This window comes from Orycteropus afer, unplaced genomic scaffold, assembly GCF_000298275.1.
Source record: "Orycteropus afer afer isolate SDZICR_OR568_19922 unplaced genomic scaffold, OryAfe1.0 scaffold00148, whole genome shotgun sequence".
In the NCBI taxonomy this organism is placed as follows: Eukaryota; Metazoa; Chordata; class Mammalia; order Tubulidentata; family Orycteropodidae; genus Orycteropus; species Orycteropus afer.
In genome coordinates this window covers 756,203-762,108 of record NW_006921735.1, presented here as the reverse complement: position 1 = coordinate 762,108, position 5,906 = coordinate 756,203, and the positions used below count along the sequence as shown (strand labels likewise).

Genomic DNA, 5,906 nt, shown 5'->3' with positions numbered 1-5,906 from the left:
TCCTCGGAAGGAAGATGGGGCAATCTACTTCCATTAGTGATATTGCCTTGGAATCCCAAAGAGGGGTCACTATGAGTCGGGTCCGACTCGACGGCAAAAACAACAACAACAACAACATATATATATATTATATATTTAATTTGTGCTACTTATTATCAATGTAGGAGAAATATACCACTTAATCAAGAGCTGGAGTGTAGCTTTTGGCCTTTATGTTAACTAAATTATTTGACTTAGATAAGCTATGTTGTTGTTATTGTCAGGTGCCGTTGAGTCAGTTCCAACTCATAGTGACTCCATGTACAACAGAACAGAAACTTCCCAGTCTTGTGACATTCTCACAGTTGTTCTGTTTGAGCCCATTGTTGCAGCTGTTGTGTCAGTCCATCTCATTGAGGGTCTTCCTCTTTTTCATTGACCCTCTGCTTTACCAAGCATGATGTCTTTCTCTAGGGACTAGTCCCTCTTGATAATATGTCCAAAGTACATAAGAAGAAGTCTTACCATCCTCACTTCTAAGGAGAATTCTGGCTTTATTTCCTCCAACAGAGATTTGTTATCATACTGTGAAATAAGGCTGTTAATACTGCTGTACCCTTAGAAAGCAGTGAATATAATACAATTTTTGGTTGCATTAGCTCACTGCATATAGAAGGAAATGTTACATATTTGGAATACTCTGTGCAAGAGCAAAGTTAAATTTCCTTGAGGTACAAATGTAGTTAATACATTTATTTTAAAAGAAATAGGGGGAGCTGCTGCATTGTAAATTTTGGTCAATGACATGAGACAAAGTATATGTGAACTGCTGTATGAAAAGTGAATTTACTCTGTAAATCTTCACCCAAATCCTAATTAAAAAAAAAAAAGAAATATATTTTCCCATTGAAGCTCTGGTGGCACTGTGTTAAAGCATCTGGCTGCTAACCAAAAGGTGGGCAGTTCAAACCCACCAGCCACTCCATTGGAGATAGATGAGGCAGTCTGCTTCTATAAAGATTTACAGCCTTAGAAACTCAATGAGCAATTCTACTTACTCTGTCTTATAGAGTCACTATGTGTCAGAATCAACTCAGTGGCAGTGGATTTGGTTGGTTTTTTGTTTTGTTTTGTTGGTTTTACCCATCTAGTGTCAAAAGCACAAAAGTCCAAGACTGAAATCCAAAAAAGATTCAATTCTGCCGTGAACACAATGTGTTTGCCAGCACCCTCATTCTGGAAATTCTCTTCTCCCTTGGCTTCACTGACTACTCTGTCCGTGTTCTCCTCCTTCTTCTAGTGTTCCTAATTTCTCAACCTCCCTGGGTATTATTAAGCTTTTAATGCACTAGGATGCTAACCACAAGTCCAAGTCCACCCAGAGGTACCTTGGAAGAAAGACCTGGTGATCTACTTCTGAAAATTAGCCACTGAGAACCCTATGAAGCACACTTCTACTTTTACACACAGGGATCACTGTGAGTCAAGAGTTAAATCAACAATAACAGCAACCCACCTTAGATGTCGGGGAGCCCAAGTTTCTAACCTTGGCCAATACTGTTTTCATTGTATAAACACTCCCAGTTGGAAATGCCATGGATAGGGACAAATTTAAATCTTTAGCGTGCATCCTTCTTCTGAACTCCTAACCCATATACCATTAGAATCACAAATGCAAGTCTTTTGTAACCATGTTCTTTCACTCTCCTATTTTTCCATTCTCCTTTTATCCCCTTCTACGTGTCCTGCATTCCCTATTTCAGTTCACAGATCATTGTCTAACAAGTTGCCCAAGATAGTAATTATATGTTTATTCCTTAATCCTTCTATGTTTCCACTGACTCAATTGCTCATTTTACTTAAGAAAGTCTCTTTTTATATCTTGTGTCCTCTTTGCAATCAATGTCATGTTCTAGCTCTCATCATCTCTTACTTAGATGATTGAATTCTGTATCTTTAAATTCCATTATCCAGTCAGTTTACCTGGCCTATCATAGACACTGCATTTTAAATATTTGTTTAATAAATGAATGAAAGAATGAACAATTTCTTCACTGTTACTTCTGCATTCTCCCATCTCTTCCAACTCCAGTTCAGCCTCCTCATAGGATCTTTCTAAAGCATAAATTTCATTGTGTCGAATGGCTCCCAATTACCTAGAGAACGAAGTCTAATGAATATTGTTGTGGTTAGGTGTCATCAAGTCCATTTTTGACTCATAGTGACATCATGTGACGGAGTAGAAATGCCTCATATGGTTTTCTAGGCTGTAAGTATGGAAGATCAACAGGTCTTTCTCACACAGAGCTGCTGGGTGGATAGGAAACACCAACATTTCAGTTAGCAGACAAACGCTTATCCATTGCATCACTGGGGCTCCTTATCTTCCTAGCGTAGCTTAGCTCTCTAACAGTAGCTTCCATCCTCCAAGGTATTTGATACCTTCTATCCATCACCTAAATATGCCATCTTTGATCTTAACCTTTGCAAATGCACTTCTCTCTGCCTGGATCACCTCACCTTATCTGCCTGCTAAACTCCCAATCAGCCCTCAAGTCCCAACTCATGTGTTACCTGTCTTTGTAGTTGTCCCTGAGTGTCTATTACCCCCAATTCCTATGAAGCTGAAGAAATTGCTCTCAATTCTGTGCTTTCATAGTTCAACTTGTTACAGGTGTACAACTTATTGACAGCAATTACATTAATCAGCAGTGCAGCCTTACCCTTAATCAGTGTGATTTTTCTACCTCCATGTTTATATTTTCACACTTAAATTTCACGTATATTGTAGCAAATTACTTATGTATTTTTTTTCTCATAGAAAGGGAGGTTCCTCAGAACACAGAGCATGCTATACATATTTGAAGTCCCAGGTTCTACCACAGTGCCGGTAACATACAATGATTTGAATTTAGTTTCTTTAAAAAACAATACTTTCTGTTTTTAAGTTTTATTTTTAAACTTTTTATTTGCTTGAAAGTTTAATGAACAAACTGATTTTCTATTCAACAGTCCATACATATTTTGTTTGGTGACATCTATTGCAAAATTCCACAATCTTCATGCATTCAACAATTGGTTTATGCAATGCGCTAGGAGCTCTGGTAGTGTAGTGCCTAAGGCACTTGACTCTTAACCAGAAGGTTGGTGGTTCAAACCCACCAGCCACTCCTCGAAAGGAAGGTTGGGCAATCTACTTCTGTAGAGATACAGCCTCAGAAACCCAAGGAGGGGTCGCTATGAGTCGGAAAATGACTTGACGGTGGTGCGTTTGTTTTTTTTGTTTGTTTGTTTGTTTGGTTTGGTTTAGTGGTTCAGTGGTATAACTCTCATCTTCTATGAGGGAGACTCAGTTTCAGTTCCTAGCTAATGCCCATCACTTACAGCCACTACTTATCTCCCAATGGAGGCTGTGTGTTACTGTGATGCTGAATAGGTTTCAAAGGAGCTTCCAGACTAAGACGGACTGGGAAGAAAAGGCTGAATCTACTTCTAAAAAAAATTTAGCTAAAGAAAACTATATGGATCACAACAGTCCCATCCACAAGTAATCAGGGGAATGGCACAGGACCTGGCAGCATTTGGTTCTGTTGTATATGGGGTTGTCATGAATTGGGGGCCAACTCGATGGCACCTAACAGCAGCAACATATAATAACTAGATCTGTAGTTGCAAATCAAATTGAAGTTGGTCTTTGCTCTCATGAAACTTACAGTCTAACATCGAATTGAATGTCGTTGTTGTTGTTATGTGCCATCAAGTGGGGCCTGACTCATAGCGACTCCTCCTTGGGTTTCTGAGGCGATATCACTACAGAAGTAGATTGCCCAACCTTCCTTCCGAGGAGTGGCTGGTGGGTTTGAACCGCCAGACTTCTGGTTAGCGGTCAAGTGCCTTAGGCCCTATGCTACTAGAGCTTCTAATTTTTTATCAAAATAGTAGATGAAGATTTTTAAAAAATGATTAAGAAGTTGACTCTGTAACTTCTAAAATCCCTTCCACCCTGATGTTCTATGACCCGTGTCATTTAAAGTAGTGGCTTAACATTCTGGCAACTTGAGCATTAAAATAATGTTTTGAAATGTACTGCCTTGTATTTAAAATCTTCAACATTGAAATGTTATTTTTCTCCAGATTTATAGGAACTATTTTTAAAAAACCTTCTCCAAAAATGAGAAACACATTTAGGAAAATGTCCCAATGGGATTCAATTAATTAATAAATCAATTAAGTGGCAGAATACATGGACGTTAGCACAGACATAAGAGATTCAATTTTGACTGGAGTATTTGTAGAATACTGAGTATGGATAGAGAAGGTATGCAGCATGATTCAGTAGTCAAAAACAACTGAAAATGAAACAGCTCAATTAGCAGCTGGCCCTTACCCAACTCTGTTTACGGTTCTTCCAGTTTTCCTCTCTTATCTGTTCTTGATCCCATGACCGCATTTTTTCCCATACGTTAATTGATAAATTGATAAAGCTCTCATTCTAATTCCAATAATAGTACAAGACATAAACATTGGATATTCTCTTTAAAAAGAACTTAAACATGTCAACAATTCTGTCTTTCTCAAACATAGATACGCTTAAAGTTATGGTACTTATCCGAATATATGTGTACTGGTCATAATAGGTGCAATTATTTTTATTTTTAAACTAGTTTGTATAAGTAATTTATGCATATTTTAATGTTACAAATTACATGAATTGATAGATAGTTAGGTGATAGATAGATGGATAGATAGATAGATAGATAGATATAGACATGGATTCCCTTCAGTAGTTCCTCTTCAATTTTGTGATGGAAATAAAATAAATAAATCTTTTTGTCCATTGCATCTGAATGGCACAAGTTTTGAAACTGAAACTTTACTTGGCAGTGGTGGTTTACAAGGGGTGAATTTTATTAACTGAAATCTATTTCATAAAGAAGTAGAAGAGAATTTCAACCGCTCTTCCCACTTTTCTACTGCAGTTTAAGTCCTCAGAGGCGCAGTGCCATAGAGAACTCCAAGCTGAGAGCTAGGCAGTGAGCCAAAAGAACAATTTATGTACCTGCCTGAGTTCATGTTCATCACCCCTAGTGACTCTATCATAATATCTCTCCACCCTGATCTTATTTGTTAAAGAAATTGTTACTCAAGTGACTGTGGGATATGTTTCTGTAGGATTTAGCATCATATCATTTCATTGGCAAATGTGGCTTTCAGATTTGGAGAATGGATAAAACCATAGCAACAAAGGCCCAGGTCTCTGTGAAAGTAGTATTATTGCTAGCTAATCATCTTCAAAGGAGCCTTGGTGGCACAATGATTAAGCACTCAGCTGCTAACAGAAAGGTTGGCTATTTGAACCCACCAGTGGCTCCACTGGAGAAAAAGCCTAGTGGTCAGCTTTGTACACATATTTCACCCTAGAATACCCTGGGGGCAGTTCAACTCTGTCCTATAGGGTCACTATGAGTTGGAATTGACTCAAAAACACACCACAACCATAAATCAACCTCATGATAGTGTAAATACAGTAAATCAAGAGGAAGGAACATAATTTTGCTATCAACTATTTTGCTCACTAAGAGAATCTCAGCCTTCCAAATACAGCTTCCATAGGAATAACTATGAGGATAATATTTTAATTTTTATATGCCTCTCATAAAATTCATGATTTCTGTTGCTTACCAAATATTTTAAAGACATGATCATAATCTCTCACTTTGCTGGAAATAACACAAATTATTATTTTCATAAATATTCTACATTCCTTGTGTTGTTGTTGTTATATGCTGTCGAGTCGGACCCAACTCATAGTGACCCCTCCTTGGGTTTCCGAGGCAGTATCACTAGGGAAGTAGATTGCCCCATCTTCCTTCTGAGGAGTGGCTGGTGGGTTTGAACTGCCAGCCTTCTGGTTAGCAGTCAAGTGC

General features: G+C 38.1%; 1 protein-coding gene across 1 annotated transcript in view; it reads left to right on the top strand.

Annotated features, from left to right (window-relative positions):
- The window catches only part of LOC103201376 (dystrophin-like), a 2,052,823-nt gene that overhangs the window by 1,593,104 nt on the left and 453,813 nt on the right, over window positions 1–5,906 (top strand). The window lies entirely within an intron of this gene.